Below are 15,529 nucleotides of genomic sequence, written 5' to 3' on the forward strand. Positions count from 1 at the left end.
TAATGACATAAAAAGAACCTGTTGACCGGGCGGTAGTGGTGCACACCTTTAATCCCAGCACTCAGGAGGCAGAGACAAGCGGATCTCTGTGAGTTCGAGGTCAGCTTGGTCTACAGGAGTTAGTTCCAGGACAGGCTCCAAAACTACAGAGAAACCCTGTCTCAAAAAAATAAACAAACAAACAAAAAGAAACTGTTGACTTGACTTTGAGGCTGGTAGCCAGGCATGCAGAAAGGAATGTTTTTTCTGTTTTGTTTTGTTTTTCGAGACAGAGTTTCTCTGTGTAATAGTCCTGGGAGGCACCGAGGGGGTGGGGAAGAAAACCTGAGAGATCACGTGTTTCTTCTCTGGGGTGGTGGTGGGGGGAACTTAAACAGCCTGTGGGAGTGGTCTTGACCCTCTCTGGGGAGAGGTCACCATTTGGCGTGCTTTCTCAGAGGTGGAGTTTGGACTGAGGCAACTCCCAGGGGAGGGGGCTTGAAATGGAGCTTCCCACTCACACATTCCAAAATGAGTGTTGGGGCTGGGGTGATGCTTCCAACCAAACATTTTAGACTATTTTGGTTAAGGATGTTAGGGGCTGAGGTGACGCTCCCAACCAAACAGAACGCTCTTGGAAGAATGAACTCAGCAGTGGTCTAAGCAGAAGAAAGGAAAGGGGCCAATCTATGGAGCTGGACATCAGAAAAGCAAATGGGGACCTGGCTGAGAAGCTGACCTGGGAGTCGGTTTCAGGAAGGGGGTCATCCACTTTCTCACACTCCACTTCCTCTCAGCTCCTAGATAATGGGGCTGGGGTTTCCCCTTACCCTCCCAGATGCCACCCGCTCCCCAGCTCTGGCTGCCTGTGAAGAAGCAACGAGGCAGGGACAGGACACCTCAGTCATCCATGCATGCAACTGGAGAACTCCACTTTCTCTCAGGATAGAAGATACAGTCCCTATCTGAATCAAGGAGGATGGATTTTTAAAAACCATTTACGCTGACTGGAGACAAGTGGGGGCCTATTACGATCAGCAGGAGACTCTCCGTGACCCACCTCCTCCAAGAACAGGTTTGGGCATGGGATAGGAAGTGGGGCTAGGGATGTCCACCCTTTCCCATCCTAGCGCCTCTCTACAAGCTCTATAATAGTTCTTTTTGCATAATTTCTCAATGACTTTGTGCAAAACTATCATCTCTTGTCACCGAATACAGTGACCAGGTCTCATTCATTTCCCTTAGTTCCATCATCCGCAAAGGAGGCTTGCCATCTTGGGGGGTACTCAACAAGTTCCAGCTGAACGAAAGAGAAGGCGGTGCCTCCTAAGTTCTGCCATTTCCTCCCCTGTGCCTCATCTAGAGCAGCTGTTGGGAACACAAACTTTCTTCGTCATTTACATTTCAAAGTCTTTGGCTCATCAGGAATATATTTGCAATCTTGCTATCATAACTAGCAAGAGGGAATGCCCCAAGGTTACACCAGGTTGTGGGACCACTTCTTTTTTTAAAAATTTAATTTATTCATAAAATTTAACTTATGCATATGTATGCATGCTTTGCCTGTGTACCTACACACCAGAAGAGAGCATCAGGTCCTGTTATAGATGGCTGTGAGTCACCGTGTGGTTGCTGGGAATTGAACTCAGGACCTCTGGAAGAGCAGCCAGTGTGCTTAACCTCTGAGCGATCTCCCCAGTCTCTGTGGGACCATGTCTAGAGCCTGGTGGTTCTCTATAAATCCAGGTTCATATCTTGCCACTGTGTGTAGACTGCTGGAGATGAACAGAAAGGCTTGGGCATCACCCAGTGCTGATGGTAACACCCCCTGGATGGATGAGATCCGTCTTCAAATCACCCCTTGGTCTTTTTCCCCTAACAGTATCAATTTGGTAACCAAAGTCAGGCTTCATCAGAATTTGACAATCACCACTGTGAGCTGCGATTTGGCATATTCTTTCTTAAGTTTGGAATCAAAATGTGTCCGTGGAAATGAAACTCAAGATGGGAGAAACTTGGCTGGAATGCGATGTATATTGGTTGGGAAGACCACACTCTCTATTCCCGGCCTCTCGAAGACCTCTTCATAACCTAAGTGATCTTGTCTAGAAGAAATTAAATAAAATTGAAATAATTCTCTGCTGTCTCTCCGTCTGGGGTTTCCCTAACGAAACACCACACACCCCCACACACTGGTGTCTTAAACTATAGAAACCACTGTCCCGTACTTGAGTCTCAGGGTTCAAAATCAGGGTGTCCCCAGTTTGTTCCTTCTGAGAACTTTGAGGGCAACTGTACCCTAGCCATCTTTCCACAGCAGCCTGCTGTCCACCTTTGCTCCATGGCTGTGTGGAAATATCACCCCAGCCTCTCCTTTCATCTCCTGTGTGTCTGTGTCTAATCTCCCCTTCTGGTGGGGATACAGCCAGGCAGGGTGGTGTCTGCATGGCCATCTTCCCAGTGAGGCCACACTCTGAGGAGGAGGAGGTTGGGATACAACACAACTATGAAAAATCTTCAACTGAACCCACAGCATCTGCTTTTGGGGGACTTCCGTACTGTTGGAGTTTAATGGAGAAAAGGAGGGTCCCTTTTGGATTCTCGACTTTATTTTAAAAAGAATTTAAAATCAGACTGAGAAGGAGGTTCAAGGGTAATTTTATTAGCGTTTGAGAGAAAAACAGTGGCACAGGTGAACTGAACATCCTGGCAGGCTCCAGAGGGAGGAAGTCATGCTTTTTAGAGACACAGTGAGAAGGCCCAGGTTATCAGGGGCAGCATGCTTATCGCTGACCCAGAGCAAAGTATTGTGATGGAGCAATAGAAATAAGAGAGAAAGAAAGGAAAAGCACTCCCAGGTGGACATGGGCTAGGAGCCGAGGAGACTGTGAGAGCCCACAGGTTAGGATCCGTTCCATCTTGACTAAAGATCAGAGAATTCAAACCTATTCTTACTCCTCAAGGACAAACAACAGGATGTTAGGCCAAAGGTGTGGCTATTGGACGTCTTGCTACTTAAACAGAACAACAGAATGTTTGACTTAAGGCATGGTTACCAGGTGTTTTGTGATGTAAGGGGTAATTACACGTGCTTGTTCTTTGTATCATGGAAGTCTTGTGCCCTCCCCGTTTGATTGGGATATAAAAGGATGTGAGTAATAAACTCAGGAATATTTGTTACAGTATTCACCGGAAGCCCTCCAGACTCCCCGTCTTCTGTCTCTTGTCTATTTCTTTCCTCAATTCACACTCCCTTTCTCAGGAATGTATGTACATAAGGACCTGTCGAGCCGGCCAACAGGAAAGAGCCCAAAAGGTATGCGGTCAACTCAGGAAATAGTACTTTATAGGGCCGTAATAGTCCTCACCGTTCCCATTTGTATGCTCTGATCATGAGGGTAAGGGAAAGGCTTCCAGTCTTCCTCAGCAAACCGGCTTCCTTGATATGTTAATCTTTAAAAATATAATATTTTATGTGTGCTGTTGTTGTGTAACAGTTTCCTCTGAGATGGAAGCATTCCATCCTTCAGGGAAGCTTCTTAAGCGGGAAAGTAAACAAATCACAATAGCTTCAGGAAGTCCCTGAAACTGACCAAATTCTCTCGAGGCCCTCCCTGCCAGAGTAAGCAATAGAAAACAAGCTTCAAGACTAAAGGTTTATTTCAACTTACTGTTTTAAAGCTTCGGTTTTGGTCAGTATCTGGCTGGCCTGATTGCTTTGGGCCAGTGGAGACACCAGGATAGGTTAAAAGACTTAGGAAAGCCGGGTAAAATTTTCCAACAGGGAGGAAGAACCAGCCAATGAGAAGGAGAGCAAAGACTGAGCTCATCGTGCACAGTGATAAGTCTCCACAGTTGGTATTTCCGTTCTGAGCCCATTGACCAGGCAGAGTTTATGCTGAAACCTGGTCTAGGAAATGACTTTGGTTCCACCAGGAGGTAGATGTGTTACTATCCTTGGGCCTGTAACTTTGGCCACCTACAAAGCTTGCTCCTAACTCTAAGTGAAATACGCAGTGTGTTGAGTAATGCCACACGCCCAGGGGAGGATTGAGCAGGGATGGAAAACAGGAGGGTCCCTGGCAGGGTTTTAGACGAGAAAGCCAGGAGAGGTCCCATGGAGAAGATGGTTTAGGTTCAAGACCCTAATGAAATTGGGAGCAAGCCACGCCGGTGTAGGAATTCCAATCCATCCCCACCCCGTCCTCAGGGTCATCCTTGGAAATACGGGTTTGGAATCTCCAGCTTGGGAGGCTTCCAGGCCAGGCCCTCAGCACAAGAAGCAGGAGCTCCCTGGAGCGGCCTCATTCCAGACTCTGGCCCTGAGAAAATCCCTGCCATCACTGGCTCCGCCCCCAGAGATGCCAGGAACCACGCCTACCAGCTCTTTTAGACCCAGTCCATAGTTCTGCCACGTGCGCTTTTGTGTTCTGTCCCCTGCCTTCCTGAGGGACACCTGGGGGTGCCCTGTTTATTACATTTGGATTTATTAATTTGGTTTGATTTGGCTTATTGCACTGGCGGCGGCGGAGGAACCCAACAACTGGGGATCCAGTGGTTATCAATAGTCAGAGTTAGTCCTAATCCCTTACACTCTAGCCCCGGTGCCTGTTGGCCTCGCCCCAGACAACCTTAGCTCAGGCAGCCCTAGGTGCCAGCCCCCAGGGTGACCTTCTCACAAAGCCCCACTCCCCTCCCACCTAATCCCCTTCCACCTAAATCCTCCCTCTTGCTCTGTGGAGAGGGTGGAGGCTGACCTCCTATATGAACACCTGGAGCCCCCTCAGGCCTACCGCAGTCTCCTGAAGCTCTCTGCCTTTGTTGCTTCTCGAATTCCAAACCCCAAACCCCCTGGATTCTGGATGGCTTCACTCACCTCTTCTCGGGGTCCTTTTGCCTCAGTCACGCAATCAGATAGCCTCCCCCCCCCCACCTCCATGTTACCCAGAGTCACATTTGAAGAAGCCCTAATCTACCTCCCTAATCTTGTTTATCTGTGAGGACAGAATGTCTGGAGACCTGAAATCCCTCTTCAGGTAGGCTAGCTGAAACTGGTTGAGTCTTAGATAGCTTGCCAGAGTGATTGATACCAGACAAACGCTTAACTTCGTGATAATATGGTAATCCCTCTTGTATACAAAACAACATGACCCCGCGTGTGCCAAGACAGTTGACAACAGCCATGGCTATTGCTGAGAAAGAGAAAAAGAGGAAGAAGTAGAGCCTTAATTCCAGAAAAATCCATGTATTTCCAGGAAAGACAAGCATACCCTTCACTTTTATTAGTCTATCCCTTCCCCAGACTAGCCTCAAACTCATGGCCATCCTCCTGCCTTGGCCCACTCAAGGGTTGGAATTGCTAGAACGAGCTACTACATCTGCTTCCCCTCATTTTCTCATTACCTTGTATCTGTAATCACCATCATCCATCATCCCCTCTGCCTACTCCTCCTCTTCCTTCCTCTTCCCTCACTGCTCAGTTGGTGCTCCACTTTGCTATTGGTTTCAAAAAGGGAAGAAAAGGTCCAGTTTGAAGGCGAAACTGTTGCAGGCAGCCCTGTGCAGAGCACACCTGCCTCACAAGCTGTACCCCTGTCTTTCAGCTACTTCCTTTAAAATATATTTGGAGTTTATAAAAGTACTCCATGCTTCTAGGGGACCCTAGCAAGTGTCATAGTCTTCCCCTTGCTGTTTGTACCTGCATATTTCAGCACGTGCTGCCTGCCTCTGCGGGGCCCTCCCTCCCCTCGGCTGCTCCCGGAGGAAGCCTGGAGCTGCTTCTCGTTTGGTTCCGTTCTGTGAGTTCTGCGCACATCTCCAACTCGGAACCTTGTGTGACACTGAGCCTGTCCCTTGTGTGTCTATACAGTGAGAAAATGCACTCAAGTCGCCTGGACACAGGCCGATGGCATACTGTGGTCGCCCAGTTCTGTTAGGGACTCTCATACTCTTGTCTTGCAACTCTGAGGTTGCTGGACAGAGAAGGGAATTGGTCCATTTCCTCCCACGGGGCTACGGAAGAGCATGGCCGCTAATCTTGAATTAGACTGACTTCTCGGACTTCTGAGTATCTACAACTGTGTGAGACCCCGACTCAGAAATGTCCAATGAATGAGTAATGGATGGACAGCTGAGCAAGCGTACTCAAGCATGCGGCCCCACTACCCAATGGGCCAGCGCAGCCGCAGAGAGTTCTTGGTAATCCAGGAGCCAGGGTCCCAGCTTGAGGCAGGAGCCAGGCTGAGAATTTACAACCCTGGTTTGGCGCTCTCTTTGCACAGTCGCTGGTCGTTTTATGCCTATAAGAGCTCTTAAACAACTTACCAGAACATTCCTGCGTTTTATTTTCAGGACCAAAAATATCCCGTCAATAAAGATAAATATGCCCGCCGTCTGTATCCTTCCATCTCCTAATCCGTAAGCACCCAGTCAAGCGGCTTTGGAGCACAGCAGATGCGCGGGCCGCTCTGGCGGACACATTTCTTTCCTGCTGATTTCCTCACCCTCCCTCCCCCAGTGACTCATGCCCGCGTTCCCTGCAGGCAGCTGGCTCTCCGGCCCTCCCAGCCTGCAGGGATGCCTCAGAGGCTGGCTCCCCTTGAGACCGGGCTCTCCATTAATGCTAGGCCTTTCACTCCTTACCCCCTGAGCAGCCGCCTCTCCACTCTTATTAATTAAGCACTGATTTACTGCTTATGTATTCCTCCCAATGTCCACTGCAGGCAGGGGAGGACAGAGGAATGTCCCGGCATGCCCTGTAGCCTTCTCCCAAGGTAGTAGCTCGAAATCTGAGAACCACCATGTCCTCATGTCCCTAAGACAGGAAGAGTGGACAGGTACTCCTCAAGAGGGAGAGTACTCCTGAAAAGAACAGGGCTTCTTAAAGTCCTGTAGAGAGTAGTGTTACTGAGATGATCTCAAGACAAGGCAGGCAGGGAGGAGCCTTGTTACCCCAGCTGGAGGCATGGCAGGTGAACATTGGCTGGCTGGCTGGTTGAGATGGCCATCATCAGAGTCAGAACACACACAAGCCAATCCAGTGCCTCCTCTGTCTTCACTGAGGCCTAACTTGTGCCTTGGGAATGTTGGTGCTGAGGAGGGCTGAGAAGACAACTATTCTTGTCACACTGGCTGTTCCTCCCATCCCCCAGCAGTCTCCAAAGAGCTCACTGAAGTTCTCCTAGCAGTCTGAAAGAGCTATGTCACACATATGTGGACACATGCACACACACATGAAAACATACATGTGCAGACACGCATCCACATGCACTCTTTGTAAAGACTTGGTTTGTTATGCGCCTGCCACGCCTCCGTCTCTCTGGGGTCGGTGAATTATCTACTTGCCCATAGTAGCCAGCGCTTGAAGATTGAGATGGTGGTGCTCTGCAGCTCCAGCGTGCTCCTGGGAATGTGGAAAAGATAGGATTTGATCTAGCCACCTCTGTGGGGGCATGTGGCACCCTCTTCTCGTGATGCTCAGGGGATCAGGGCTTCATTCAGCTGACCTCTGCAGTCTCCCCTTTGTTCCATACACATTCTTTTTTTAAAAAAAATATTTTTTATGGTTTATTTAACTTTATTTTATGTGCATTGGTGTGAAGGTGTCAGATCCCCTGGAACTGGATTTTCAGACAGTTGTGAGCTGCCATGTGGGTGCTGGGAATTGAACCCAGGTCCACTGGAAGAGCAATCAGTGCTCTTAATTGCTGAGTCATCTCTCCAGCCCCCACACGCTTATTCTTGTCTTTTTCCTTTGTCTGCTTCAGCTTAATTCTCTGAGATCTCCTCTGAAGTCCTGTTACCAAACTCTGTCTCAGTGCCTTATCCTTGACTCTCCCTGCTCCAGCCAGATCCCTGCTGTGGAGCAATCTTTGTTCAGTGTAAATATGTATTACTCTCATTGGTTAATAAAGGGCTGACTGACATGTAGCTGGGCGGGAAGAGATCGGGTGAGAGAGTCAGACTAGAAGACCACTGGGAAGAAGAAGGGCGGAGTCTAAGGAGATGCCATGAGATGCAGAGTGAGCAGGATGGGCAGGACATCCACGAGATAAAGGAGCCTCCTAGACTCCTAGGCACCACATAGATTAATAGAAACAGGTTCATTTAAGTTCTAAGAGCTAGCTGAAAATAAGCTAAGCTATTGGCCAAGTGTTTATACTTAATAATAAGTCTCTGCATGGTTATTTGGGAAGCAGCTCTGCCTACAGATCCCCCCCACCCTGGGGCTCATACTGACCATTCATCCTTTCCACACATTCTCATCGTGCGGTGGCACCAGCAAGACTGTGCCCACTAAACAAGCACAGCATTGTGTGAGGTCTGCACACAGGGAGGTCAGGGCCACAGCCTGTCTTGCTTGCTTCCCAAGCCTGCAGGGCTCACTGCTCTGTCTGCGCTGTTGCCTCTCCGGCCCTATTGGTTCCTGGCTCTTCTGTGTCCATCACTCCTGGGTGATCTCCTCTCCACTGAGGTCCATACCCATGGTTCCAGAGTTCAGAGTATAGTCCTCTCAGTAGTACAACATAAGAAAAAATAACACTAGATGTATTCTGGGGACAGGGCAACTTTAGACTAAGTCTTCATGTGGCCCAGGCTGCCCACAAACTCTTTGTAAAGCTGAAAATGACCTTGAACTCCTGATCCTCCTGCCTCCACTCCCAAATGCTAAGCCTCCAGACACACACCACCATGCAGGCATCTTGAGACTCTCCAGGGTCAGACCAAACTCATGTTTGCCTCACAGGGGCTCCTCCTGCCACCCTGTATGTCACATTTAGGGATCCCCCCCCCCATCTACCCAAGACCCCATTGCTATTCCTCACTGCCTGGACCCTCACTCTCCATAACCCTCCATGTCCTCAGGGCTTGAGATGCCATGGTACACAGTGCCATCTGGCAGAGCTTTTGAGTTTAGAGTGGGCACATCAGGGTCCCAAACCCCATGTAGTGTTCTCATCCATGGGCCTCAGAGTTTCTACTGCAGCACATACCCAGCCCGGGATTCATGTGTGACCCGCAAAACATAGGCGCTGGAATAGTCACTGATGCTTCATCAGGTGGCGGTGAGGAACGTCGCTGGGGAAAGAGCAAATGTTGTCGTAACCATCTGTTACATGAGGCAGCTGTGGCCTCTTCATACAGCGGAGCTCTATGCAGCAGTGAAACAAATGGGCCCTGCTGCACACGACCTGAATGGGTGCCACCATCAAAAGTGTGGCCCCAGCAAGGCCAAGCCCAGGAGGTCACGTGATGCATGATTTCATTTGCATAACGTTTAGGAACTCAATCAAAACTAATGCCTAGCGCTAGAAATGCAGTTAGGGGGTAGAAGTGAGCGGGACGGGGTAGGGACGTTCAGGGAGCGCTGAGAATATGATTGGCGGAGCAGTGGTCACGCAGGTGGAACGCTGAGAATGTGATTGGCGGAACAGTGGTCACGCAGGTGGAACGCTGAGAATGTGATTGGCGGAGCAGTGGTCATGCAGGTGGAACGCTGAGAATGTGATTGGTGGAGCAGTGGTCACGCAGGTGGAACGCTGAGAATGTGATTGGCGGAGCAGTGGTCATGCAGGTAGAACGCTGAGAATGTGATTGGCGGAGCAGTGGTCACGCAGGTGGAACGCTGAGAATGTGATTGGCGGAACAGTGGTCATGCGGGTGAGCTCGGGATGGTAACTGTCCATGCACTCGTGTCTTTTTTGAAACACGGTTCGCTTCGAGCCAGCTTTCAAAAGTTTAGTCTTTCATGCCTGTCTCTGCTTTCAGGGCTGAGAAGGGCAGTGCATGTAAAAGGGTCAGGTAAAGTCGGGCGGTGGTGGCACATGCCTTTAATCCCAGCACTCCGGAGGCAAAAGCAGGCAGATCTCTGAGTTCAAGACCAGCTTGATCTATAAAAGCTAGTTCCAGAACAAGTTCCAAAGCTACAGAGAAACCCTATCTCAAAAATCCCCAAATAAATAAATAAATAAATTAAATTAAAAAGGAGGGGTCATGTAAAACCCATGATTCACTAAGCACATGATTATTAATGTTATTAATTAGTACTCAGTAAACATCTGGGGAGTTAAACTGTCTGTATCCAAGCTCTTTCCCACTCCGAACTCAGTCCCCTGCTAGAGACTTGCCCTTCTAAAGGTCCCTGTACCTCCATCATTGCTGCACCCCCTGTATCCCCAATCCCAGTTGAGAATGGTGCCTCCACCCCACCTAGCAGTTCAGAATGGCCTCCTCCAGGTCCCTGACCCCTGCAGAAGGGGTTACCACCTAGTCGATCCTCCTCGGCTGAGCCATAATTGTGACCCATGGTGTTTCTACTCTCAATTTCCCCAAACCAGATATCAGATGAGGAATCCCTGCTCGGTGTGTCCCACAGACTTCCCACTGTGCATTTAACACAAGGAACCACACTGGCGATGGAGAAGTCCTGGGAGCTTCCTCATCTGCACGGAGCTCTCAGAGCCCTCAGGAAATAGCATCCAGAGGATGCAAAGAAACTGGAGGGGCAAAGCAGAAACAAACCTCTGAAGCCTGGGTGCATGGAGGGGGAGGGGAGGGAAGGGAAGGAAAGAGAAGGGAAGGAAAGAGAAGGGAAGGAGAGGGGACGGGAGGGGAGGGAAGGGACAAGGAAGAGAAAATAAACAAACACGCTCTCGTACAGTTATCTGTCCTTCCTACCTGAGGTGACAGTGACCTGGCTCCATTCCCTTCTGGAACATCCTTTGCTTGAGGTCAAAGGTCTTAAGGTCAATGTCTTGAGGTCAAGACATTAATGCCATTAATGGTGTCTTCACAATAAGAGGAATATTTTGACACAGTCGCACAGATACGTAGTGAAGGCCCTTCCCCTGCTCAGTTTCATGTCAATTTGACACGTGCTAGAGTCATTTAGACAGAGGGGCTCTCCGTTGAGAAAATACCCCCATAAAACCTCCCTGTAGGTGAGTCTGTGGGACATCCTCTTGATTAATGATTGATGTGGGCGGGACCAGCTCACTGTGGGCAGTGCCATCTCAGGACAGGGGATTCTGGTAATATAAAAAGATAGACCGAGTAAGGCTTGCCAAGCAAGCCAGTAAGCTAGTAAAAGGCACTCCTCCATGACCTCCGCATCAGCTCCTGCCTCCAGGTTCCTGCCTGGAGTCCCTGCCCTGACTTCCCTGTGTGATGGACTCACAGCTTTAAAATAAACCTTTTCCTTCCCAGGTTGCTTTGGCTCATGGTGTGTGTCACACCCAGCAACAGGAATCCCTCACTAAGACAGCTCTGCAGACCCAGCCAGGGCCAGAGCAAAGCTTCCCAGAGAGGGTGTGCCAGGAGCTGGAGGAGCAAGGAGGGTCCTCCCTTGAGCCTTCAGAGAACACGGGGTTTCTGAAGCTGGGTAATTTCTGGGATCTAACATCATTTCTGGTACTGTGGTATGGTAGGTAACCTGGAAACTGACAATTACCAATTATTCTCTGAGATCTGAAATAGCTCAGAAATGAGGCTGAGGGCCTGGAATCAGGTAACCAGGCATTTCTGCTGTGGGTGAGGCATAGTAGGGTTTACCTGTCCCCAACATTCAAACTGCCGATTTTTCTCTCAGGAATGTGTCCATATAGGAAGCCCACTGACTGCCGAACGCCCACTCACTTGTATGGGGGGGAGTTGGTGAGCCATTGCTTGTAACCGTGTGATGGAGACGTGATTCCCCATTCCAAACAAATGTCTCACAACATATGTTAATAATCATCTTCATTCATAACCTGAGATATCTTCCTATTTTGGTTTCACATCCTTCTTGGAGAAACAGCGTTACTGAGGCTCACAGAACACTTATTGTTTTCAAGAGACCCGTTGCCAAGCTGTGACACACTAATGGTGCCTTCTTCCTTACGCCCCTGAGGAGGGGACAGGGTAGAATGTGGGCAACAAGGCAATAACATTTGGTGAAACATAGTATTCCTAGCTACTACACACAGACGCCCCTCCATTCATGATGGGGGTCCTCATAGTCCTCGACACCCAGGGTAAGGTGAATACAGAGAAAACACCTGTTAAATCACCAGCAATCCTAGCTCAGCCACACCGCTCACCTGCTCACGTCAGAGTTCTGGATCACGGCGACAGCTCCTAGCCCAGCGAGGGAGTGTCATTTCATGCTTAGTGCTGCGAGAGTTGGCGATTCCAAGCATTTTCCAGGGAAGGAATGCACCTTTGTCTCACGTAGTGGCTAGGCTGAAAAGTCGAAGTTGAACTAACATTAGGTGGTCAACTTTCCACAAACGTGGAACCCGGCATCTGACCATCTTCATGATCTTCTCAGAGAGGACAAGAGAGCAGGGATGATGGCGGGGCTTGAGAGTGTTCCACAAAGATTGTGAGCTTCATCCCGTTGTGGAATGTTGGAGGGCAGAGCCCAGGGGAGCCATGGGAGCAGCTCCCTCGGAGGGAGTCAAATCGTTGCTGTTCTTACAGGAGCCCAGTTAGTTCTCATGCTATTTCGTGTTATATATAAATATATATATTTATATATATTTATAATATATATAGATATATATATATATTAAACCCTCCATTCCATTCAGCAGCTGAGTGGCTCCCTGTCTGTAGCGTGACCTCTTTCCCTCAAGTGAGCCCCCATCATCGTGATACCAGCCACTATTCAGTTACTAATATCCCCACACTGATGTTCAGGTGTGTGCTATGAACCCAATCAGAATGTGTGTGTGTGTGTGTGTGTGTGTGTGTGTGTGTGTGTGTGTGGTTCTGGAGAGCCAACCCAGGCACCACATCCCTGCACTCTACCACCAAGCTGTACCCTCTGCCCAAACCTCCTTTCTTTTAATTCATTGTTTGCTTTGTCTGCAGAGGTGTTGGGTATCCCAGGCTGACTACAAACTTCTCTGTAACCGAGAATAGCCTTGAACCAGAGCTTTGGAACCCCCTACATCTGCCTCCTGCGTGTTGGGATGACAAATGTGACCACCACACCCCGGTTATGTAGTGCTGTGCCTCTTGCTGGCCAGACGAGCACCTGCCCACAGCTACATCTCCAGCCCCAAACTTCTTCTATTGATAAGTGTAGTGATAGGAGCGGTGGGCTGCGTTCCCCGCCGCCCGGCTCACGGCTAGCTTTATTCAAAATAATTACACGGAAACTGTATTCATTTAAACACTGCCTGGCCCATTAGTTCTAGCCTCTTATTGGTTAACTCTCACATCTTGACTAACCCATTTCTAATAATCTGTGTAGCACCAGATGTGGTGGCTTACTGGGAAAGATTCTAACCTGCGTCCATCTCGGGTCGGAGAATCATGGTGTCTGCCTGACTTTGCTTCTTTCTCCCAGCATTCTATTGGGTCTACTCCACCTGTCTAAATTCTTCCCTATCAAAAAGCCAAGGCAGTTTCTTTATTAACCAATGAAAGTAACAAACACATAGACAGATGACCCTCCTACATCATGTACTCAGCTTCGGGTATTTTGTTATAGTAGTGGGAAAGAACTAACGTGAGGAAGGTGTTGAAGACAGCATCAAAAAGTTTGACACTGTTTCTTGTCATTCACGGATTCACGCAAAAGGATGGATTATCTTAGTATATGTAGTATAATTATGCCAGAAATTCTTGATTTAAATAATGCCTGAGTCAAAATATTTTAAGAAGAATTTTGTGTTTACAGCTTGTATTTCCTGAAGACGCATGTTCTCAGCAGCACATGAGATCGACAGAACTGGAATACAAGATCTGTCACCTGCAAAGTACAGAAGACTCTGCCTGGTTCAGCTTTTTCCAGCGCTGAGTTCACAGCCACAAAAGCCACCATTTGTTGTGGCAGAGGAGATCTGTGAAAATCTCCACCCTGACAACTGTCAAAGCCCCTTGGAGAGGGAGCAGACAGAAAACTGAAACAGGTGTTTAGCCAATCCAGGTCTTCAATCAAATAATAATTCAATCAATTATCTTATCACAGGAAGCTTTGCATCTTGCAAAAGATTGAATCGACTCCCCTTTCCTTTCTGTTATTTAGGATTAAAAAAAAATACAGGAAAGTGAGCATTGAATTTGTTTAAGCACCAAAGCCCAGAAGTTTTTTTGAAAATGAGAACTTGGGGGATGGTTTAGTGGAGAAGGGCTTGCTGGGCATGGCAAGGGCAGAGGTCTGAACCCCAGTACCAGCACTACTGTGTCTGTCACACACACAGAGAGAGAGAGAGAGAGAGAGAGAGACAGAGACAGAGACAGAGAAACAAAGACAGAGATAGGCAGAGACATAGAGATAGAAAGATAGAGATAGAGACATAGAGAGACTGTAAATGGTCATCAAGAAAGGGAAAGAGACTAGAGAGCAATTGACTTAGAACAATCCAGGTCTTTATTTGGGGGAAACTTTGCTGAGGGGGGATCTCTAAAAATCAGAGCCCACTGTGAGCTCACAAGCTGGGGAGCTTATAGACAGAAGCAAGAAGGGGGTTGAAGTTTCCCTTTCGCCCCAAGTTTTGCCGTTGCTAGGGTAACCAAGGAACATCCAGAAGACATTAGGTGGTCCCTAAGCTTCTTTTCTGGTGGCCATTGCCGGAGCCCATGGGGCAGGAAGGCAGGAGACTCAAAACATGAGTCAGTTGTGGGGATCAAGTCACTGTAGTTATGGGAATTATACAGCTAATTACACGGAGAAGCTCCACAAAACGCTGTGGTTTGTGGATAATGGATTGTGGGGAAAAGTGTGGTTTTCTCAGGTCTCGAAGATTATCACAAAAGCTCATGTTTTTGAAGTGACGTGAACATTCTTCAAATAAACTTGACCAAACAGGAAGAGAAAGAGAAGTGGGGAGTGAGAGGAGAAAGGAAGAGAGAACAGGGATAGGAGGAAGGAAGGAAGAAAACTACACACATACACACAGAGACACACACAGACACACACACAGACACACATACATACATACACATACACACATACTACACACACACAAACACACACATAGACACACATACACACACACACAAACACACACATACACACAGAGACACACACAGACACACACATAGACACACATACATACATATACACACATCCACACATACTACACACACACAAACACACACATAGACACACATACACACACACACAAACACACACATACACACAGAGACACACACAGACACACACATAGACACACATACATACATATACACACATCCACACATACTACACACACACAAACATACACACATAGACACACATACACACACAGAGACACACATACATACATACACACACATACTACACACACAAACATACACACAGAGACACACATACATACACAGAGACACACATACATACACACACATACACACATACTACATAGACACACAGAGACACACATACATACATACATACACACACATACACATACTACACACACACAAACATACACACATAGACACACAGAGACACACATACATACCTACACACATACACACATACTACACACACACACACCAATGGAGTCTTGGTTGACTGTGCATCAGAAGTTCTGAAGTGCTGGGCTTTGCAGAGACAATG

Source organism: Myodes glareolus, chromosome 15 (assembly GCF_982192425.1).
Source record: "Myodes glareolus chromosome 15, mMyoGla1.1, whole genome shotgun sequence".
Lineage (NCBI taxonomy): Eukaryota > Metazoa > Chordata > Mammalia > Rodentia > Cricetidae > Myodes > Myodes glareolus.